The 24,181-nt window shown below is 48.3% G+C and overlaps 1 protein-coding gene across 35 annotated transcripts in view; it reads left to right on the top strand.

The window, feature by feature from the left end:
• MSRA (methionine sulfoxide reductase A) overlaps positions 1-24,181 on the top strand; it is a 413,664-nt gene that overhangs the window by 318,163 nt on the left and 71,320 nt on the right. Inside the window, exon 6 of one of the 35 annotated variants that reach the window (XR_012417021.1) lies at positions 1-24,181. This exon is cut by the window's left edge and continues 5,486 nt beyond it. The exons of the other annotated variants lie outside the window; for them this stretch is intronic. The gene's annotated coding sequence lies outside the window, so the exon portion shown is untranslated. 35 annotated transcript variants of the gene reach the window in all.

Raw genomic sequence — 24,181 nt, 5'->3', positions numbered from 1 at the left:
TGCATGGACACATGGATGGATGGATGGATGGATGGATGGATGGATGGACAGACGGACAGACGGATGGGTGGATGGAATGAGGGATGGATGGAGAGATGGATGCAATGGAATGCCGGCTGGCGGGATGGATGGATGGATGGATGGCCAGCCAGAGGGAGGGAGCGATGGAGGGATGCATGGGTAGAAGGATGGATGGATGAAGAGATGCATAGATGGATGGGTTGATGGATAGAAAATGGATGGATGGATAAATAGATGGAAGGATGGATGGATGGAGAGATGGATTGATGAATATCCTATATCTATTCCTATGCCTCTATGGCTCCTGAAGAGACCCTTGGGCAGTGCCTTCCTCAGTGGTCTCTCCCAAACCTTTCCCCTCTGTGACCCTCTATCTAACACAGCCTTTTCTCCTTTTTCTTCTTCCCACCCCCCACTCTCCCATGTTCCTCTTTTTAGCTTAACCCTGATCCCAGTATTTTTCTCTCCTTTCTTTTCTGTTTGATCAACCCTATTCCTAATATAAACCAGTCCATTCCGTATCTCCTCTTGCTTGTTTCACCCTGAGTAAATACCCAGGAAGTTTTTTGTTTAGGACTAATTCCCAGGACCTCAGGAAGGACATGGCCTGAAGAGCAGAATCCCCAGAACATTTCAGGGGAAGAGCTGGGAGGAAAGGACTTATGAGGCCTAGATGTGGGAGCTGGGTATGCCCTGCTGGCCCTTCCCCAGTGAGTTTCCATCACCCTTCATAATAGAGTCAAATCCATCTGCTGTCCTGGAGACTAGGCTGGTGGAGGTAGGAACGAACACACATGCCCACAAACCTTGTGGGTGGGGCTCTGGGTTCTGGCATTCTTTCAGGAGCTGCTAGATTGACCCACAGGATTGAGCACTTTCCCCTACTGCCCCATAATGTCAGGGGTAATAGGTGCTGCCCCATTGACACTGTTAAAGCACAATCAGGGCAGACCCTCAGGAAGCTGACGAGACCTTAGCTTCTGTGGAGATCTAGGAGCTGTAACATTGACACTTGAAGTCACTGTCATCTTTAGGGACTGGAAAAATCACCCTGGGTGATCTGTTCCCTGCCCCACCTCAGGCACCTGCCACTCTTGGGACCCTAGGGGATTAGAGGCATGTCAGGAGCAGACTCCCAGAGGCCAAATCATGAGTAGTACATATCAGAAGAAGGAATATGTGATTTGGAGAAGAGTAATGCTAAGCCATTTCTTCCTGGGTGGTACAAGGTTCTCTTGCCCAGTGCAGGTGAGGAAAATGAGGCCCAGTGAAGTTAAGTGGCTTTCTAGAAGCTGTGCTGCTCCCAGTGACCACTGGACTGGGCAAGGCTGTTGCAGCTGCAGGCCTTTGGCTGTGGTTGAGCTGCAGTTCTTTGTGTTAGCTTCAGCAGATGGGGCTGCTGGCTTCCCTCTTCTGGCTGTTTTCCCAAGGCCTCCAGCAGCCCCAGCAGCCCCAGCAGCCCCAGCAGCCCCAGCAGCCCAGGAGCCTTCAGGCTTGAAGATGGCTCTACCCTCAGATACCCTCCTGCACTGCGGCTCTCTTGGTTCTTTAGGAGAAGAGGCCCTAGCCATGATCGTGGTCTTCATCTGCCAACCCACACTGGTGTTGAAGAGACACCTGTACCCAGAGTCTCCCTTGAACTGCATTTGGTGGAAAGGTCCCTCTGTAGCAGCTGGTGTTGGGGCTCATCTTGACCTGCAAGGAGGCAGGCTTTGAGTACCCTATTTGCAGAACGGCCAGAGGCTGTCATTCTGCACCTGCGTCTCCTTTGGAGACCTGAACTAGAGTCATAAAGGTGGTACCAGGAGAGGGCTTTGCCAGGGCACCTCATGAAAACCTGGCCAATGAGTGTTTAGGGTCCACTAACTACAGTTACTGAGGCAAACACCTCACCTCTGTGTTCAGAGTTAGCAGATAACAAAGGACTCAAATGGGCTGAAGGTCATTCAGGGGCAAGAATGGCATTTCTGGACTCTTCTCCTTAGTCATGGAAGGACAAGGCTGTGCTTCAAAGAGGTTCCATTCTGCCACTAACTAGCTGGTGATTCAGCTTGAAATCACCCAGTCTCTGCCCCTGACGGTTCCTGGTTCACCTTAGATCATACTCTCCACTCTCCCCCGACAGCTACCTTTCAGATCTTCATCTTCCTGAATGTGGTTTCCTCTTTGGAACTTTCATCTTCTCCAGTGGTGCTGGATGTGAGAGGAGAATCCCTGGACCATCATTTTTGAAAAGGGCAAGAGGTAGGGGCTTCCCTAAAGCTCGGAAACAGGCATGAGAGAATGCTGTGTTCACCCACCTGACCCTTGGGTAAACACCTGAGTCTCAGGATCATAGATCCAGTGGATGGCAGAGTCAGGACCGTCCCGTGAAGGGTGCCAGCCAACTCTGCTGCCCTCTGGAAGGGCAAGAAGGCTGCAGGGGCAGAGGGCGATGTGCAGGCTTCCACAGGAGCTCCTGTGTGAGATGGGGGTCGCAGGTGGTGGCAGGAGAGGACTTTGCCAGAGCATCTGAATGTCAGCATGCAAAGTGGGGTGCATGGGGTCCTGCAATGAGAAGAGGTTCCGGTTCACCTTGCACAGGGTCAGTTTCAAAATGTGTGTGTTGTGTGTTTCTGTGTGTGAAGGAGAGTGTGGCCTATTCTAACTCAAGCAGCTTCTGGGCTCTTGTGAAGTAGTTTCAATTTCGTTCTTGTGGCTTAAAAGGTTGCTGGAACACTTCAGCAAAATTGTAGCTCCTTAATTTAGCTGCCTGTCAGTTTTTTTTTTTTTTTTCCAGGTGGTTTCAGGTTGACAGTGAGTTTGACATTTGTAAAAATGTTTTGGAAACCATATTAGACACCTTGAAATAAACAGGAATTTAAAGTACTTTATTCCGGGAAGTGGGATTGGAATTATTCTTCTGGCTACCCCAAATCAGATCGCTTTCCTTTCCTTAATCTACATGGACAAAGCCCAGTGCTGCGTTGTGAAATTGTAGGGTGCTTTGAGCACATGGCCTTTGTGAATTTCCTTCCTGCTCACTGTTACCTTCATTGTGGGAACTTCTGCTTCACTTGAGCACAGCTAAAGAAAGAGCATTTTTTGTTTTATTTGTGAGAGCATCAAAGGCTGTTAGGGATGGGAAGAATATCCAGGACCTTCCTCATATGCTCACCCCCACTGCTTCCCCAGGGGCTCAGAGGGTTAGGGCTGCAGCCACGTTCATGTTCTGATGCCTGCAGAGCTGAGAGTCAACCCGAAATCCATGACTCTAGAGCCTGCTTGCTCCGTGAAGCCACACGGTAAAATACTGTGACATTTCCAGTTTTCAGTTTCAGGCCAGCTATGTGCCCAGAGCTTGTACCTTAAATTAGAAGAGCCTGACGGGTGACGTATAGGACTTTGCCACCTGGACAACTACGCAATGATTCCTCCTGCGCCCTTAGAGATGGGGAGAAATGGCAACCACCTGCCTTGAAATAGGAACATCTCCCTGTACCCCAGCCTTCTTGCTCTGATGCCTTCAAATCCATTCAGAGACACTGCCAGACACTCTGCCTGTGCTAGCAATGCAGAGAATGAGAAGTCAGAGCTCCTGCCCTTTGAGCAGATATCGACAGAACAGTGTGAGTGAAGCCCTGATGGTGGTCTGGGCCACACGAAGCCTCTTGAGTGGCTCCGCAGGATGGCAGGATGGCCTTCTCCTGGTGGAGAACAGGGAGGATGTCCAGGTCACAGTTTCTCAACTCTGGCTGCTCATTGGAATAATCAGTGGAGGTTTGAAAACTCTTTCACCCGCATTCTGACATTGAGCTGGTCTCAACAGGGACACAGGCATGAGTAGGTATTTCCGGAAGCTTCCAGGTGTTTTCAGGATGCAGCCAGGGCTGAGAACTGTTGCACTAGGTGGAAGGACTCAGATTTGAGTCCTATTTGGGGAACTGTTAAAGAAAAAATAAAATGGCCAGTCATGGTGGTTCATGCCTGTAATCCTAGCAGTTTGAGAGGCTGAGGTGGGCAGATCCCTTGAGGACGGGAGTTTGAGACCAGCTTGGACAACAGAGCAAAACTCTTTGTCTCCAAAAAAACAATCAGCTGGGTGTTGTAGCACATAGCTGCAGCCCCAGCTGCTCAGGAGGCTGAGCCAGGAGGATCACTTGAGCCAAGGAGGTTGAGGCTACAGTAAGCCATGATTGGGCCACTGCACTCCAGCCTGGGTGACAGAGCAAAACCCTGTCTCCAAAAAAGAAAAAATGAAATGATTCAGGGGGTCTGCTGCATAGGGTCTTGCAGTGGGGAAGAGAATTCAGGCTCAACTTCGAATGCAAAGGACAAGTGGGAGTTCAGAGGTAAGGAGCAAGAGATGGAGGTCAATGAATGAAAATTACAGGGGGAACACCAGGAGTAAGGGGGATTGTGGCTAAAGTGACCTAACAGGATTCCTGCTGATGGCAGGCCAGGGTGATCAGACCACCTGGGGGATGGCGGCAGATGGGGAACTCCATTCGATATTGAAGTTGGGGGGTTCAGGTTAGACCAGATTAACAGGGTTCTTGCTAAAATTGGACAATGCAGGGACAAAGGTAGAAGCCTAGAAGTTAGGGCCTCATTGAGGAGAGCGTTCAAAGGAATCTGAGCAGAGTTTAGTCAAGTGAGACTCTGTCAGAATGGCGGGTGGCACATGGTGGAAGCCTGTGGCAGATGTAGGGCAGAGGGCAGGGCTGAAAGATGGGACAGGATGGGTTTGACCTTGATGATTGGGGCAGGAGGGGCAGAGGAGTGAGAAGATCACGTCTGTGGTCTTAAAAGATTACTCTGTTGTAAGGAGATTAGGAGGGCCTGGCTGCCAGAGTTCAGTGGGGGACATGCAGTCTTTGAGGTTCTGGTTGGACAGTCCAGGTGGAGATTTCCAAGAGGCAGTGAAGTCATGGTCTAAGGCCAGGGCGGAGGTGGAAGAGCTGCCAGTGTTATTATAGCCACTTTTACCTGGTTTCTGCAGCTGTGGGAGTGAACTGTGAATGTTGTCACTCACCTGGGGTGGGGGGCGTGTTCCTAAAAAAGCAGGTGAAGGACAGAACAGGGACAGTGTGGAGAGAGCGGAGGAAGAGGAACCTGCCTGGGTGACAAAGAGTGCATAGTGACAGAGGAGGACAATACGAGATCAACCAGGAAGGAAAAAGGTGGCTTTCTGGAGATGGTGCCCCTTCCGTCATCATAACCCATTCCTTCAGAACCTGTCTGTGAGTATTTCAGGGCAGGAGGAGTGGATGGCAGTCTTGTCAATACCCCTTAAAATTTCAGAACATAGGGGCCATTCAAGTGCCTGTGTGCCATTGCCTGCTTATTAAAATGAATTATAAACAAATATATATTGAGTTTCTTTTAATTCTCGTGCAGTTCTGTGAGATACGTATTCCAGTTTACAAATGGAAGCTGGACCTCAGAGAGGGGAAATGATTCTCCCAAAATTCTGTAACCAAGTGGAAGAAACACAGGAATCTAGGTCTGATTCCAGACTTTTCCACTGTCCCATATTAGGTTCACACCAAATAATTTTCTCTGACCAGACATTAGGAAGATGTTGAAAACACCTAAGGAATGGGGCAGGGTGATGAATAGATATACCTGAAGCAGGAGGGAAGGGAAGGTTTTTATATGATGATGTTCACTGGAGCATCATTGACATCATAGACAAAGCTGTCTAACAACAGAGGAAGGGTATTTCAAGGCCGTGAACATTCAAATCTGTGTTTGTAAAGGCTATACATGGTCTACTCTAGTGGTTCTCAAACTTCAGCATGAGTTGCAGGCACCCTCAGAGCGTGCCAAGACACAATTGTTGGGCTCCACCTGCAGCTTCTGATTCAGCAGGACTGGGGCCCCAAAATGTGCATGTCTAACAAGCTCCCAGGTGATGCTGCTGATCCCAGGATCACACTTGGAAAACCACTTGTCTCATTTAGCCTGCACAGGTGATGGGTTCTACTTCCAAAAGTGAGGGATGAATGCATTTGGCTTTAGATTGCTGAACTGGGTTGGTATTCCTCCTCTGGGAGAAATGGGATCCGAACCCTTTCGGGAGACTCCTCTTCAGAGTGGATTATTAAAAAATAAAATAAAATACTATCCAAAAGTCAACAGAAAAATTAGCCCCAAAGGCATGGGGGCGGCTGAATGGCAGCTGGTAGAGCAGTGTCTGTCAAATATTGATGTGCGTGCAAAACACCTGGGGTCATGTTAAAATACAGATTCCAGCTCAGCAGGTCCAGGGTGGGGCCTGAGCTTCTGTATTTCTGACAAGCTCCAGAGGCGCCTGCTGCCTGCTGCCTGCTGCCTGTACGGCTCAACCACACTTCCAGTAGTGAGGCTAGAGGATCTGTGATTGCACTGGTACATGTGACAGATCATTGAGATTTAACTTCTCTCCGCCTCCTGAATAACATGATTGATGTCTCAAAATCTCTATTTGAACAGTTCTATAATGTTCAAGGAAGCAGGTAAAACAGCAAATGTGTGAGTAGTTGTCATTTTAGGGGTGAAGGGAATTTTTTCTTCCCCCTTGAAGGTTTGAGTCTGCTGAAATGAACAGAAATCAACAGGAGAAAAGGCATACACATGTATTAATGTGCAGTTGTGCATGGGAGCCATATGAAATATGAGACTCTAAGAAAGGGTCAGGGAGTTGAGGCTTAAAGACCCTCTTCATGGGGGAAAGAGATGTTGGCAGTTTTGAGGGGGTGGTAAATGATTCTTAGGAGAAATGAAAGAGCCCAAAGAACAGACAGTGGCCTGAGTCAGAGTTCCTCTTGGTGCTGGTGGATTGTGGAAGGCGAGGGGTGAAAATTCACTTCGAGCAAAGGTTGTCCTATTATGCAGATAAAGTCTCCTAAGTAATCTCTCAGAGCTGCTCTTGGACAAATACAGAGAAAGCCTGTCTGGATATGGTGACAACTTTTAGTCTTTTCTCCTGTAGTTAATCTTTCCTAGTTATTCAATGAGATTCCTAGGGAGGGGCTCTTAAGACAGTTGGATTTTAGGGGGGAAGAAGTTTGTTTCTTCACTTGTGGGGAGAAAAAGGTGGTTGAGAAAGTCCTTGGTTCTGAGGCAGCTTCTAAGGCCTTCCAATTTCCTGTCATTAAAAATGCTTGGCATGCCAAAGCCCCGTATTTTAGGGTGTATTGTTCTCTGAGCCCCGGCATCATAGTAGTACACGGGAGGGAAAAATGTTTGTTTTCCACCTTCTAGGTTCTCCAGTGGAGCCCTTGTAACAAAAGACAATTAAGTAAATTTACAAACAGAAGTTTATTAACATGTACATCTCATGTGTACATGGGAGAAATTCAGGGATGAGTAACTCAAAGAGGTGGCTGGAATTTGTGCTTCAATACCCTCTTCAGCTGAAATGAAGAAAGAAGGTTATGCGGGAGGCAAGTTATGGGAAGGTGACCAGGAAAATTCTGGGAAGCAAGTGTAAGGTTTGTGATGCAGACTTAAGGCTGTGCCCTCTCCCTCAATAAGGGTCTTATGATTTCAGGTCACCCCCGTCTTCCTGGTACAGAAAGGGAGATGCTCTTAGAAGGGCAGATTTTCTCTGTAGGTGTAAAATTTCCCTTACGAAAGGGTAACTTCTCTGTTTTCAGAGCTTCTCCTGTGTCTGCAGTTTCTCAAAATAATCAGCTCAAAATAATCCTTATGCCAAAGAGGCATATTTCAGAGTGGCATATTCTGGTCTCCTACGTTAGCTTTGAGAAATCCTGCAAGATGGGAGACATCCGATCTCTCACTCTTCTGATGCTAAACCTGAAGCTTCAGGAGGCCAAGGAAACTGCTCAGAATTCCAGCTTCTTCTCATTACCTCAGACTCCAAAGAACACACCCAGTCCAACTCCTTCTTTTTTAAGTGGAGCTAATATCATATTTAATGAGAGCAGGGTTTCTCAGTGACTTTTGACATTTGGAGCCAGATAATTCCATGTTGGGAGAGGGGAAGCCGTTCTGCGCTTGATGGGATGTTCAGCGGCATCCCTGGTTTTACCTACTAGATGCCATTAGCTTGGTGCCTCCCCTGCACCCCACCCCTGCCACTGCCGCCCTGGTTGTGGCAACTAAAGATGTCCTCTGGACATTACCGAATGTCCCCTGGAAAGAGCTTGTCTCTAGTTGAGAATCACTGAACTAGGGCACTGGAAGTATGGAGAATCGCCTGCAGTTGAGACACTTATGCCTAGTGTTCCATTATTGGAACGCTAAGCTTGTGGGAGTTATGTATATCCTACTGCTCAAGGTCATCGCCACGGTCTGATTTTTCACACAAAAAAATTCACAACCTCCGGCATAAATGGGTTAAAACACTCACCCACTCCTGGGCCCCAGCACAGGCAGTCTAATCAGTGTGTCTCTGCGGAAGAGGACCCTGGCATTTGTATTTTTTAAAGTTTCCTGGGTGACTTGAAATGAGCTGTAGCCAGGCTTGAGAACCACTGGAGTTGTCTTCTGAATGGAGGAGTGGTAGACTTCTAGAGGAAGAAGTTTAGATGATTTTTGAGACACAGTGAGAAGCTTTGATAAAACACTGCCATTATAGTGTGAGGCAGAGTTCAACCAAAGTACTCACTTCCCTCTGCAACATTTTTTCAATATAGCTGTTACGCTCTAAATGCCCTGTGAAATTAATTTGTCATTGTTATGTTCTCCCATCCAATTACAAGTTTCTTGTTACTACTTCAGTAATCAAATTATTCTTTTAACAAAAAATGAGGCTGGGGAGTTGTTACGAGAACCACTGACAGATTTCCTTCCGGAAACATCTCTTCTCCTGCCCGCCCACCAGGGAGCAGGCCCTGCTTCCTGCCCTTGCCCTGGAGGGTGGAGGGAACCCTGCCATCCTCTCTCCAGTCCTGCCCTTACGGACCTTCCTCCACACCCTGGTGCTGTACTCTTTTCAGAAGCTTGCTTGCTTGCTTTTTTTTTTTTCCTTTTTTTCAAAAGTCTTTTTTTTTTTTTTTCCAGAAGCTTGCTTTCTTTTTTTTTTTTCCTTTTTTAGAAGCCTCAGAAGACTTCAGTGGTCCCATTATATACAACCACACACTGTTGCCTGAAATCCAAGGTCATTCACAGCATCTTCCATGGTGCACGGAGCTGAGCTCAGGCCCGACCGGTCAGGCTCTGCTTTGGACTCACCCGAGCCTGTTCCCTGCGTGGCTCACAGAGCCCTGCCTTCTGCAGGCACCAGGTCAGACTCTGCTTCTGCCTCACCCGAGCCCACTCCCCACGTGTCTCACAGAGCCCTGCCTTCTGCAGGTGCAGCACTGTTGCCACCTGTGCCGCCTTCCCTGTGAGATCTGACATCCCCTCTCTGTATTCCTGGTGATCCAGCCTGTGCCAGTCTCTCTACCTTGAGGAGTGCTCTGTACCTATATGTTCAGGCCCAGCACAGGGTCCGCTTTGAGGGGATGGGGCCTCCATGGGGCAGGCAGCCCTGAGGGGAGGGGTCCCTGTGTGGTCACATGTGCGTGGCTCTGTGTTTCCTCTGCAGAATGGGCAGCCTGGCAATTATCTGGTAGTGAGTGCGTCCAGGGAAGATGACCAAACTGGAGTCGCCAGTTGAGAACCACTTACCTAGGCTCCATGTCTAGCCCAGGCTCCCCTGCGAGGGCCACTGGCACCTGCCTCTGGGTCTTCCTCCCCACTCCCGCCCCGTCCCTGCCCACCACAGGAAGCCAGGGGCATCCTGTGCACATTTCTGACTGGATAGGAAGCAAAATGAAGACTTCCAGTGAAATCATATATCTGCCCATCATCACATGATGATTTGGGGCATTTTTTTTAGGTTTATGAAGGCAGAATAAAAACCACAGCAGGAAAATGAGACTGTGCACTGGCCTGATGGGTCACAGGCGCCACATTGTTTCTGTGTGTATTACCTCATTTAACCCTGATGAGGGAGACAGGCACTGGCTCCATTCCAAAGGCGAAGACCTTAAGGATGTTAAACTACATGTTAAAACAGCATAAGGTGCTGTGCTCTGAGTTTTTAGGGAGAAACTTACCTATTCTCAAAGGTACTTCATGTTCTGGCACTTCAAAAAGTAAAAAGAGAGAGAAACATTTCCCAGACTTACTTGTCAATATCTCACTCTATTGGAAGAACACTTTAATAGAAATACTAACCTCATTGGCATTGGCTTTTATATTTTCCCCTTAAACCTTTACGTCATTTGTCACACACCCCAACTGAACCTGGTTTGAAAGGAGGTTTATTTCTCATTGCTACAGCTGCCAAAGACCTGGACTCAAGGTCTGCTCTGGCCCCTGACGTACTCAATGCTCTTGGCAACTTAAGTCAGAGTTTCTTCATCTGAAAATGGGCACAAGTCTTCAGATTGGCCCTGGATAGGGGAGGCACTGTAATGTGTATGAAGTGTCTAGTGCACTCTCTGGGACTTAGCAAGCTATGGTGGGTATCGGTGGCATTCTCTGATTGAACCAAAATCATTTTAATTAAAACTATGAAAATATTATTCATCACTTATGGATAACTGTGGGCGTTTTACTACTAATGAACCCAAGAGGTCTTGCCAGAGGTCACGTAAAGCCAACAGTCAAGTGACAAGATGAGGACACTGGGTGAGTTCCCTGGGCCACACACTGGCCATGTGACCCAAGGCTGAGCGTGGGCTGGTAGTCAGTTCTACACGAGCACGCCTCACAGCTCTGCCACCCACTGTCCCAGCCTGCCCTGCCGTTGGGTCCAAGAAGAGCAATTCATGTTGTTATTTGTTTGTGGCTTCATTTGTCCCACGTGAAGGGCAGGGATAGAATTATGAGTGAGCAGACGGTGGTGTCTCTTAAATACTGCATTTCACTTCCTAGGGACGTTTCTTCACGGTGCTGGTCATGCAGTGAACATTTCCTGACCTATGGAAGTGTCAGAAACGTTTCTGGATGGAACATGTCTCTAAATTTCCAAAATGTGGTATTTTAGACTAAACTTTAGACTCTCAGATTTGAAAGAACTCACTGCCTGACCATACAGTGCTCAGAAAACGAGGCCAGAAGGTCTGGTGAACCTCAGCCTCCCCCACTGGCTTCTTAGTGGAAGGCTCGCCTCTGACAAGAGGAGCCCTTGAGAATGGAGCTTTCTGTGTGACAATGAACGTGGACTTGAAACCCGCTAGACTAGGTCAGGAGCATGTGAAGGTGTCTGGGCTGGCCAGTCTCAAGTGGACAGACAGCTATCTCATCTCTTAAATTTTAGGAGCTTAAATACCAGGTCCTCCTTAAACATTGAGCAATGCTTACATGCTCTGAGTCAGCCTGAAACGGGATGGCTAGAAGGAGTCATAGAGGCTGACTCCCTCCATGTTCAGTCCAGGAGAGGGAAGGTGGCTTCCCTTAGCTGACGTGGCTGGTCAGTGTCGAGGCTGGGCGCTGAGTCCAGTGCAGCCCTCTCCCTGCTGGTTCCTCCCTCCAACCTGCTCCTGCCCAGAGCTGCTCCTTCCGCCCTTCCTCCCCTTCCTCCGTCTCGCAAGATCTGGCCAGTGATGCTCTTTGTGTTGTCAGGAAATGTTCCTGGCACTCAAGCATACCCTGTCATTAACCCGAATCTGGTGGCTAAGGATGTCTTTGTGAATACACCTCATCCTGTCATCGGCCTGTGACCATCACTTGGCCTCTCAGCCCTCATTTTTTTTTTTAATCTATGATATCGGGAGGGCCGAATTAGCTGATCACTAAGGCACATTCCCATACTAAAAAAAAAGATCTGCTGTTCCTGATCCCTGAGTTACGCTGCGAGAACAGAACCACTTTGTCCACTGCTGCTCCTTGAGCTTGGGGAGATTGTATGGAGAACAGAAAGCAGCCCCCATCCCCCGTGATTCTATTCAGTGTAAGAAGAAGAGATGAGCCCCTCCTGTTTTCAGAGTGGGTGCGGCACCAGGGTTTTTTTTTTTTTTTTCCCTGCCATTGGTTGGGCACATTTTACTGCATTATTCTTCCATCAAATTTTCCATAACAGAGTCTTCAGACTTGAACCCAAAGTTATTACAGCAAATCCTGCTGGAAAGCTGAGAGGGATTTTTTTACTTTTAGGGAAAATGGGCCTATATTCTAGGCAATAAGGATGCCATCCTGAAGGAAATTGGCATAGACATTCTATGCCTGACACAGGGTCCGCATGTGATGGTGGTTGCTGGGCACCATGTAGGCATGGTGTTGTGACTGCTGCCCAGGTATTGCAGCTGGACGGCTGCCTGGCAGCCATGTCAACATGGGATACCTAGTTGTGTGGCTAGCCTGGAAGTCTTCTGTGCATGTGATGATAGCACGGGAAATGTGGGCTATCAGGACTGCCTAGCATCCAGATGTCTTATGTAGTTTATGATCTGCACACGGGCAGCTTGTGCCCAAAGTAATGGAGTCAGCACGTGGGTGTTATACAGGTACAGTTACATGGCCAATAGGTGAGCAGGCATTGAGTTGAGTTGAGACAGTTTTCTGACTATCCCCTGCGCACCACGTGTGCACATCTACATGGTCACTATTCAGGCTTCGTGCGTGTACATGCATAGGGTTGGCATGAAGATACTATGTGTATAACTGTATGATCTGCAGGCACGGGGTACATGGTGATCACACAGCCATCCCCCAGGCCTTGTGTGGTGTAAGCTTTCTGCAATCTGTGGCCAAGTAGAGGGCAGATGGAAGAGACCCTGAGAGACAACACGACCAGTGTTAGCATTGGGTCTCTAGAGAGCGGCAGGAACTATTAGCTAGAGGGCATCTGCATCTTGTGTATTTGTAATGACATTTAAATATTTTACCAGTCTCTTCATCTTCCTCATTGTGATGAGTTTTTCTCATTGATCTTTCAAAACCAAAAGGGGCCATTCAGCGTTTTTATTGTAGTGAAACCAAAGTTAATACTATGCATCTGTACTTTTGGCAGCCAGAACCCTGTGGTCCCCAACGATGATAGTTTGTATTTTCAAATACACTGTAGCACTGTACCAGACCCTGCCACACAGGGTGTCTGTCAAGCCATAAACAGAGCTCCCTAGTCACGCCACCCCGTCTTTTCTTTACAGAGTCCAATAAAGGGAATTAATGTTATATTAACGATGAAAATCTGCTTATCACAATAGGATTTACAAAATGATTGCATACATTTTCTCGTTTGACTAGCTCATTTTTAGTTCTGACAGCCCTTTTCTCTATATCATCTCACTTGATTCCCTGAGCAGCTCTGTCAGACTGACAGAATTCTCACCTCCATTTCACAGATGGGGAAACCAAGGCTCAGAACAGCTGTGGAACTTACCTGCAGTCACAGCCGCTGAGAGACAGCACCAAGCCCACGGCCAGGCCTCCGCTGTGCTCAGTGAACAGGCCCTGCTTCTGCTGGCACTCTGTCCCAGCAGATTGTATCAGCTGCTTTCTAAACACTTTGGTTAGCAAGACCCTGGGAGACACAAATGGGAAGGAGTTGGCTTGTTCCACGTCTACCCAATATCATGATGGCTGCTTGTCTGCCTCGGATTCAGATTTCTTTCAAGATTGTCCATACTTATTGATTGTAAATCAGTGGCCTACAGTTATATTTCAGTTCAGTTCAATCCACGTATGAACCGAGTCTCTAGCATGTTTACGACATTGCCTTTGACACTTGGGTATGTGAGCAGTAGGACCTATAAAAATGATTTCAACTCAGTCCCTGCCCTGTAGTTGGCTTCCAACCAAGTGGCAGAAGCCAACACACACAGTCACCTCTATGTAAGCACAGCAAGAAAGACGAACTCAGGATGGTTTAGGAACACGCCGGAGGGAGCGTTGGAGCCTAGCTTTTGGTGGTTGGAGGGAAGACTTTCCAGAGCATGGTCCTATTTAAGAGTGCACCTTGAAAGATGCGTAGGATTGTTTTAACAAGCAGTGGAAGCATGTGCGTGTGCACACATGCACATATATTGCAAAGGGCTGCAATGGGTAAGGGAGAGGCAGTGCTTTATAGGGAGAAGGGATGACCTAAACACGTATGATTCTGGGAACCACCATGTTCACTGAGGGGATCATAGGATGTGTGTAGAAAGAGGGTAGGGAGTGGAGGTACTGAGGCTGGGAAGTTTGGTTGAGGGTTGAGGCCAAAATATGGAAGAAACATTTAGCTGTATTTTTGAGCAGGAGAATGACATGGCCACAGATGTATTTTAGAAAAATCAGTCTAGCGGAGGCCAGATGGATGGAGCCGAGGAAGCAGGCACTGGTGTTCGAGGAGTTTGAAGGCTCTTGCAAGAGTCCAGGCAGCATCATGAATGAGTCATCTCAGCTTAGCATGAGAAGGGTTTTTGTCACCAGTCCTCTGTTTATAATGAAATACTGAGAATGTCTGCATGTCCACTGACCCTGGGCTCATGCTAGCTACAGAAAGTACCTTTCAGCACAAGACAATAGGAAACCCTCCCTGAAGTCCAGTGAAACATGCCCACGTCCTCGAAGCTACAGATGTCCCATCTTCTGTGGGTTTCAGAGGCACATATCTTTAATAAAAATGCAAAGTGGTGCTCCTAGACACACAGCCCCCCTTCTGTACAAAAGCTAAAATCAGAAATGGCAATTCACAAAGATTCCACTTTCTGCCAGTCTTTGCACGGCCCTCCAAGTGCAGTCAAGCCCAAGTGGGCAGTCGCTTGTCTAGCATTTGGTATGGCCCCATTTCTGTTGGAATTGCCCATCTCTAAAGTAGCTCCCTCCCCTCTCCCCTTCCCACAAGGGCCCTTAGAGGCACCTTTTCATCTCTCAGGCCTGATCCCCCTCGTTGTTTGCCTGTGTGGAGTTGTTTATTCTTGCTTACCAGGGCCACTTTCCCTGCTGCTGCTGTTATTGATGATCTCTGTCCTTGGTACAAGGCCGGGCCTCCAGGAAGAAGCGGTTCCTGCACTCAGCCAGTGCTGCCGTTCTCAGGTGCACCCATCTCTTCCTCTCCAACATCCTCTCCCCTCCTTACGTCTTTTTTATTTACGCATTGAGTGGCAAAAGCTATGAAGGAATATGTAACATTTTAATAACATATCATTTTCCTCTATTTGGGGGGCTTCAGTATGATAAAAGTCTGTATCATCAAAGGAAAATACCACTGGGAAGAAACCAGAGAAATGTTATGGCAAAAATGAGATAGAAAATGGATTTTTGAAGATTCTGCTCTAAGAACTTGGATTGAGATCCCGTGAAAGTGTGTCCTGGCTATTAAACCCCTTGGGAATGATTACAGATCATTTTGGATTTCCTTAAAATAGAAGGACTTCCAATGTGAGTTGAAGACAATTTCTCAATCAGAACTTTCTAGAAGGATAACATATGTGTGGCTGTTGAATAATCTTGTCTCTTTATCCAAGGGAGCTGCCCTTAGAAATGTTTCCACTACCTTCTCTTCTATTTCTGTTTTTCCTCCCGTAAGACCATACCTTGATTTGGAACCTCAAGATTGTTAAGTGAATGAAATTGCCCAAGCCCAGTGAAGCCGACGGTCTGGGGTATGGTCCTTACGCGAGATCTCTTGAGTAAAGCCTTCCCTGAGCCTCCCAGCCAGAATTATTCAGTTCGACATCCATGCTCCAAGGCATGACCTCTGGGGTGCCCATGCCATCAGTCGGCTTCCAAACGGTGAACATTCAGAGTGTCACTGAGGACCGGGCTCTATGCTTTTATACTCCGGGAACCTGGATAAGGATTGTTCTCCATCTCCAGACAGCTTAGAGCAGAGACTGTGTCCCGTTCATCCTTGTAGTGACATTTGTGCCTTTGTTTTAGCAACTACGTAGGACTCCATGATCTGCAGGTATGGGCTTCACCTTTGTCTCCCGGCTTGACCTTCTACAGGAATGTATATTTCCCTGGTCCTGTTTCATTTGTGTGAGCCATGTCTAATGCTTGTGGAACAAAGTAGAGGTATGAACAAACCAATGGGCAAATATTGAAGCTTCTCCCTTTGGATCATACTCCTCAAAGGCCTTAGTATTGACCCTGGTACTTCATAGGAGCTCAGGAATTGTTGCTTGGGTTGAGCTCATTTGAAATGAAAGCAGCCAGAGAATGAACCTGTTATTCTGCAGGGAGTTCACTGAGCCGAAGTGGGGGTCCTGGCAGAGGAAGAGGTCTGCAGAACCCAGGATGAGTAGAGCTCTGGGGTATGAGCCTTGTGGAGCCTGTGCTCTTTTCTGGGAGTGTTTGCTGGTCCAGGCTTCAGGGTGCTTCTCAGAGGTCTTTGGAGGGCAGGGGCCACATGTTTCATGGGTCTTTATCCATGATGGTAGCTAAGGGAGGGCCTGGCACCTAACAGGTGATCTCTGCATTGGAATTGGAAGGCTCTCTGCAAGTGAAAATCATTTAGTCTTCTACCTTATTTGTGCTCACTCTCATGCTCTCAATTTCCATTTAAAAGATATTTCACATGGAACATGAAGATTTTCTTGGAATATTCAATATCTGGATTGGAGCTTTCTTTGAAGAACATTCTGTTTTCTCATAGTCTCATAGGCTTTGGAACTTTTTATTCCTGTCATTGAAATTACAGAAAAAAAAAACAAAACAAGGAAGGAAAGTAAGGAAGTAAGCTTGTTATAACAGCTTGTCGCAGGGAAAAGTGGGTGGAGGCCCCTCTTCCCTATCTTGTTAACGTGAAAAGCCTTGAACTTGGGCTATAACATCACCAGTATAAAAGGTGGCATTGACTCAGCACAAGTAAAGAAGATTGGCTTTAATCAGAGCAAATTGACAAATTTGTAAATTTGTGTAAAAATCTACTTTGGAGTCTATTAAAATTTGGGACCCCACGATCCAGTTGACTAATTACAAGGACTCCCAAGGACTCCCCAGTAGCCTTTCCAACTCTAAGAAGTTAAGTTTTTTTCACCCAGTCCAGGGATTCCTCTTAGAAAATTCCTGTTTGAACAGTTCTGGGGTAAGCCATTCCATTATCAGAGACCTCTGATTTGGGGGAAACTTCTGTTCATAGTGAAAGGGCTGGATTCTGCCTTTATGTAATTCCACCCACTGGTCCTAGCTCAGCTTTAGAGCAGGGCAGGGCAGCTCCTCTAGTCCCTTGCCAGGAAAGACCTTCTTTGAGACCAGCAGCAAAGATGCTCTGCAGCCTTCGTTGTGGAAGTCTGAGCACTGTTGTCTCCTGCAGGGGTCCCTCAGAAGGTTTGACTGTCGGGATTGCCTTTGCCCTGAGATGGACTTGTCAGTGCCAGCAGAGAAGCAGAGTGCCCAGAACTGGACAGTGGCAGGTGCCCCATGCTCTGTGCTGGGGAGATGCTGCCTGCTGCCAGCAATTCCAGCACCAGCTGCTTAGCCAAAAATAAGTTCTCAGCTGCTAAGGCCTGATCTTTCCGCTCTCCTTCTTCTGGAAGCTGAGAGTCCAGCGGTCTGCCAGCTGGAACCGGGAGGCTGGGGATTTGTTTCTATTCAGATGAAAGGAAAAACAGTACAAGGTTTTTCATTTCTTTTTTAACCTTATTATGTCAAAAGAGTTGTCTTGTTCTTAAGAGCAAAAAATATCACCATTGCTTCTGAATTTGCTTTTAAAATAGCATTAGGAGTGGTGGGGCTGCATTGAGCCTCTCCCAGCTTCCTGGCAAAAGCCCCTGTCGAGAGAGGCAGATGCAGCTTCCACTTGAGTGGAGGGATGGCTCTGGGAAAAAGCCCGAGGACTGGGTTCGGCTCAGCAAATCTGCCAGCCTTTGGATTGATAAACTGCCTATTTGCACAGAGGACAGGAGCAGCTGCCTCAACCATGGAATTTTCCAAAGGCTGTAAAACTTTACAGATAGAGCTTGAAGTTATTCATTCCTTTACTTAGCAAATATTTATCAGCAGCTGCTGTGTGCCAGGTACTGTGCTGGGTGCAGAGGTGAACAGAGGACAATCTGTGTCCTCAGATCTGGCACTGCCTACGGGGAGAAATGGACAGAACAAATGAGCATGGTCTGCTGTAATAAGTGTCCATAGGTGATATGGTTTGGATGTTTGTCTCCTCCACAACTCATGTTGAAATGTGACCTCCAGTGTTGGAGGTGGGCCTGGTGCCACATGTAGGAGCAGAGGACAGATCCCTCCTGAATGACTTAGCGCCATCTCCTTGGTGATGAGTGAGTTGCCACTCAGTTAGTTCACATGAGGGTGTGGTGCCTCTTCGGTCTCTTTTGCTCCTGCTCTGGCTATGTGATGCGCCTGTTACTGCTTTGCCTTCAGCCATAAGTAAAAACTCCCTGACGCCTCACCAGAAGCCGAGCAGATGCCGGCACCGTGCTTATACAGCCAGCAGAACCACGAGCCAATTCAACCTCTTTTCTTTACAAATTACCCAGCCTCGGGTATTTATTTATAGCAACGCAAAAATGGCCTAACACAATAGGCTTCCCCATAGTGCTACATAGGAGGGTGCAATGGACGGTGGTGGAGGTGGTTATGGGGGCAGCTGTAGCATTGATTATTACTGTTATTGCTGTCATTAATAAACTACAAGGATGTACAGCACAGGTGAAAGACAGCAGCTGTGCTTCAGATGGGTGGTCTCAGGGGCAGCGTGGGACTTGTCACAAAGCAGGAGCTTTTGGAGCTGCTTTGGAAGAATAAGATGGAGCATGGAAGTGAGGCCTTTCCCGACAAGGGGCAGGTAATGTGGGAAGGCATGAGGGTTAAAATGAACGTGGATTGTTTAGGGTCCAGCAGCCATTTCAGTGTCTCTAAAGCTGTGTGTGTGTGAGGGTGGAGGTGGGTGGGTGATGAACCATTGTCCTAGAAATGGGGAATATTTGAAAAGCTCTAAGCTGCAGAGACAGAGTCAGACTTGCATGTTATGTGATCACTCTGGAAGAATTGTGGAGGCCAGGCTGGACTGGGATGGGACTGGGGCAGGGAGAGGGGCTAAGAGTGGGAAATGATGAGGGCCTAGGTTACAGTGGAGAGGGTGGAGGGGAGGAGACAAGAAAAAAATAAATCAGAGAGAAGGTCAGGAGGACTCCATGGCCTATGACCTATTCAGGCTGTGTGTGTGTAGTGTGCAGTGTGTAGTGTATAGTGTATAGGGAAAGATACATGATGGATGAATGAGAGCGGGAGCTGGGAATATCAGCCTCTTCACCCCCCATGTGACTGCTGGGAAGAGAAGCAGGAGTGGGAACAGGTGTGAGAAAGGACAAAGACAGATGTTGTTCCATGTTGACTTGGGATGGTGCACCTGCTTTCTGGGGCTGCTGCCTGGAGGCTATAACAATCTGACTGAGAGATGTAGGGCATGGAGGCTGTTAGCCTCTCAGGGGAGTCCAGTTGCTGAGGTGGTGGCAGGAGGAGGAGGATAATGGGCAGTGTTAGACAGGAAGGCTGAACGCTCACATCTGTGGTCAGTTGATTTTTGACAAGAGTGCCAAGGCCATTCAGTGGGGAAGGGACAGACTTTTCTACAGATGGTGTTGGGACAACTGGATCTCCAGGTTTGTGAGTGAATGTAACTGTAAAAGATTGAAGCTGGATCCTTACCTCACACCATCCACAGTGATTAACTCAAAATGGATCAAAGACCTAAACATAAGAGTTAAAATGATAAATCCAGCTCAGGAAAACATAGAGGAAAATCTTCACTGGATTTGCAATAGATTTAATGCAGATCTGTGATGGAGTTGGTACTGGTGTCTTGGATATGACACCAAAAGCACAGATGACATAAGAAAAAAAAATTGGACTTCAGCAAATTTAAAAACTTCTACACAGAGGACACTATCAAGAAAATAAAAAAACAACCCACAGAGTCAGAGAAAATGTTAGCAAATCATACATCTGATAAGGGATTAATGTCCAGAAAATATTTTTAAAACCCCTACAACTGAACAACCACAAAGAAAGTAACCCACTTGAAAAATGGGCAAGGGACTTGAATAGACATTTCTCCAAAGAAGAAATGCAAATGCCCAATAAGCACATGAAAGGATCCTCAGAATCATGAGTCACTGAGACAATGCAAATCAAAACTACAGTGAGAAAGCACTTCAGACCCATTAGGATGGCTACTATCAAAACAAAACAAAGCAAAAACAAAACAGAGAATAATAAGTGTTGGTGAGGATGTGGAGAAATTGGAACCTTTGCACATTACTGGTGGGGATAGTAAATGGTACAGCCACTGTGGAAACAGCTGGACAGTTCCTCAAGAAGTTAAACACAGAATTGCTCTATCCTGCAGCAATTCCACGCCTATGTATATATCCAGCAGAATGAAAGTAGGAACTCAAACCTGTATGCCCATGTTCTTAGCAGCATTATTTACAATAGCCAAAAAGTGGAAGCAACTTAAGTGCCCATCACCAGATGAATGGATAAACAAAATGTGATTTATAGATACACAATGGACTACAGCCTGAAAATGGAAGAAAATTCTGACATGTGCTACAAATGGGTGAACTTTGAGGACATCAAGCTAAATTAAATAAGCCAGTCACAAAAAGACAAATACTGTATGATTCCTCTTATATGAGGACCTAGAGTAGTCAAATTCATAAAGACCGAAAGTGGAATAGAGGTTCCCCAGGGCTGGGGAAAGGGGGAGTTATTGTCTAATGGGTATAGAATTTCTGTTTGGGATGATGACAATTTTTGAAGATGGATAATGGTGATGATTGCACAACACTGTGAATGTACTTAATGCATTTAATTGTACACTTACAATGCCTAAAATAGTAAATATTATGTTACATATAGTTTACCATCATAGAAAAAAATGTAAAGGAAGGCAGGCAGACCCTAAGCATTGGGTTCTCATAGCTCTCCTAGTGCATTTCGATCTTGAACGGTGCTGAGGGTTCCTGTCCACTCCCTGTGTGATTCCCATCACCCAGGCTATGGCACGTGTTCATCCCCTCCCACCTCTAAACATTTGGCTATGAAGGCATTGCTCCCAAACTGGACAGAAGCTCTCTGGGGTGCTGAGCCAACCCCTGGAGGGACCCCAACCTCCTATTCTAGCTCCTGCCTGGGCAGGGGAAAGAGAACCATGACAGGCCTCTGATGCTGAGCGCCAAATGTGGTTCTTCCTCGACAGCCAGCAGCTGCTTTCTGACCTGGAAGTCTTTCCTGCACTTGCAGCTCCCACTCACCCACAGTTTTCCCCAGAGAGGGGAGCCCTGAGGCTGCATTTTGTGCATTATCATTCCAGTGACACAAGCATCCAGTGCCCCCATAGCCCAAGATGCCCACTGGAGGCAACTGGGAGCCCAGGCACTCCATAGCACGCCTTTGCAACAGTGACTTCTAGCTTGGGGAGAGGGATGGGGAGAAGTGAAGGAGTATCCACAGTGCAAAGAAACTCTGTCCCAACACAGAGACAGTCACAGTAGCATTGGGAAATACCCTTTGCGTGGAAGGTTTATGCGGATGGCCAAGCTCTTCTCAAAAGGATAGTGCAGGGATACTTTTGCATGGTATTTGCAGTTATTTGCTTTGCAATATGGAATCAGGAGATTTTCCAGACTTGAGGTTTAAACACAAAATTATATTTTCCCTGTACTAAACAGTCCCAACATGGGTGATGACCCTGATTCTCCTGCTATTTGGAGGCATTTACTTCTGAGAAACATACAGCATGCCTCCCATTGAACCTGTGGCCAAAGGAGGATCTGAAAACTGGAAGAGAAAACAGCTTCTAAGCAACCAGAAGTTATGTAGCCAAGTTCATGCACAAAAGCCAGGACGCTTGACACCTGTCCTGGCTCAGGATTTACTCACACATATGAAGCTTGAGATGCTTGTTTACCAGCCCCCACAAATTAGAAGCCACAGATTAAAATGTCCCAGGGCTGGCTTGGAGAAGGCCCTCCAAAGGTACCAGAGAAGCTTCCGGAAACTTGGCACCTGAGACTAAAGAAACAGCTTTCAGCAGAGTGGGAGGCAGATGGGAAGGCTTCAGAAGCAAGGTGCCTCCCTGAGTGATGTCCCAGGAGAAAAATGACATCAACCCAGCCAACGAGAAAAAGCCCGGCCGTGCTGTGTGGGAAGGCAGGTGCCAGGCCTCACACGGCTCCACATGCTCGTGCCATACTTGCTGGAAGCTGGGATGTTGGGGTCCCTGCTCCAGGGCCACAGGAAGGGAGGGCTTTATGGGTCCTGGATAGCTAGGCCCTGGCTGGGACTCGAGAGCCCGGGCGAAAGGATTACCACTGGGGCTCTGGAGGTGCTCGCTGGGGAAGGTGGGCCGCGGCACTCAAGAGGAAGGCAGGCCGTCAGACGTCCCGTGGGGAAAACATTCCCCAACGGTCTCCAGCTCGTGCCTCATGTGTGCCTGTGGCCCACAGAGACCTGGCTCATGGGTGCTTTGCACAACCGTGGGCTTTACTGAGGCCTTACAAAGTTGAAACTGGTTGCGATACACACGTGGGAAGATGTAGCAGCAATGCCGGTGGCTTCCAGGCTCAGGCTGAGGCAGATGGGCGGGACGTGAGTCCTGGCTCTGCACGCCCGGGTTATGTGTCCCTGCTGAGTCGCTTCACCTCTTCAGGACCTAGGCTTCCCATCTGGTGCACAGGAATGAGACTGCACCGCTCACAGAGGATTGTTTGAGGATTAAAGAAAATACAGTAATAAAATAGCCACGGCCCATGAGCATTTAAGAGATGGCAACGACGTCATTAAAATGTGGTGGGCGGGGGACTGTCGCTCACTCTAGGAAAGATTTCTCATTACATGTCATTATATATCGACATAAAAGGCTTTTATTTTGTGTTGATGAAGTAAACTTCAGAAAGTGCTTCAAAGGATCCAGGGGGTGCCCTCCACACGCCCAGTGCTTCACCTCGGCCCCTGGTCCACGTGGAGAGGACACCTCGTTCCCCCACAGTGCTGGGAAAGTGAGGTGGTGCTGCTCTTCCTCCACCAACAGCAAGGCAGGGACCTTCCCCAGGGGCATCTGGGCTCCCACCTCCAGGGAAGGGTCCCCCTGGAATCTTTCTTTTCCTGACAGTACTAGATGCCTTTCTCCCCAGCCCCGTGACAAACGATACAATAGTCAAGCTTGCTGCCAGGGAGGCAGGGAAGTGACGATCCTGCCACCCCTTCCCCCCACCCCCCGTGAGGAGGGGCAGGCGGGTGTGGGATCCATCACGCCCGCCCACGTGGATGGCTTCAAAGTGAACAGTTGGCATTCCTGCGGGGCGGCCCTCGCTCCTGCAATAGGCCATCCCGGGCGGCCGCTCCCTCCCTCACCTACGATCTGCCGTCAGCAGCTGCTTCTGACAGGTGCGCGGGCTCTCCATGGCAGATGGTGACCAAAATGGGCTTGCTGGCAGGCTGTGCCGCCGCGCCGCCCTCCCTCGCACACACTGATGTGTACACAAACACAGCCCGGCCCTCCGTGCCTTCTCGTGGCACCTGCCTGGGGTTTCAGGGGCAGCCAGAGGGCTTATTCCAGAGTGGCAGGTCCATTTCCCTCAGGCCACCCACCTTGCTGAGACCCTTCCATTTTTGGCCTCCAGACTGTGGATCTGGCGTGTGCCGCTTCCCAAGCACGGCATCCTCCCCAGTCTCCTTGCTGGTGTGTGTGGTAAGCGGCACAGCTGTGCACCCACCACTCCCCATGATGGCTTTGGGCTTGGCCCGGACAGAGCCCACGAAGGCCGAGCTGCCTTAGGCCACAGTCACAGGCTCCAGATGCGGGGGGCTGGGCCACCCTGTGCTCGCTCCCATCTGTTTCCCGGAGTGTGGTCTTGTGGATGTCAGACGGGAGAGACTCGTGGGCACTGCTCCACTGTCCATGGGAGCCCAAGTGCACTGGAAGCCTGTTCTCTTCACAAAATAGCAAGACATGTCCACGCCACAGTGACCATGTGCCAGGTCACAGAGCTCAGCCTCCCTCCGGGGGAGAGCGCCTCTCCCCTCTGTCAACCCTGTGCCGAAGTGGAAAGCTGCAGCTGCAGGATCAGGGCATTGCCAGGCCACCCAGCTCTGCCACCCAGCGCCCTGCCGGAGCACCCGCCCCTCCCTCCGTGTTTGGGCAGCTCATTCCAAACAACCACCCAGCCAAGGCAGCCAGATGAGGGGACATCTGGCGCGAGATGGCCGCCAAGTCATTGCTGTTCCATCATGGCAGAAGGAAGATGAGCTCTCTGCCAGATTCTTAAAGAGAGAGAGAGAATAAAAT

Source organism: Macaca fascicularis, chromosome 8 (genome assembly GCF_037993035.2).
Source record: "Macaca fascicularis isolate 582-1 chromosome 8, T2T-MFA8v1.1".
Lineage (NCBI taxonomy): Eukaryota > Metazoa > Chordata > Mammalia > Primates > Cercopithecidae > Macaca > Macaca fascicularis.
The sequence above is the reverse complement of the archived record's forward strand: the minus strand, read 5'-3'. Positions and strand labels throughout refer to the sequence as shown.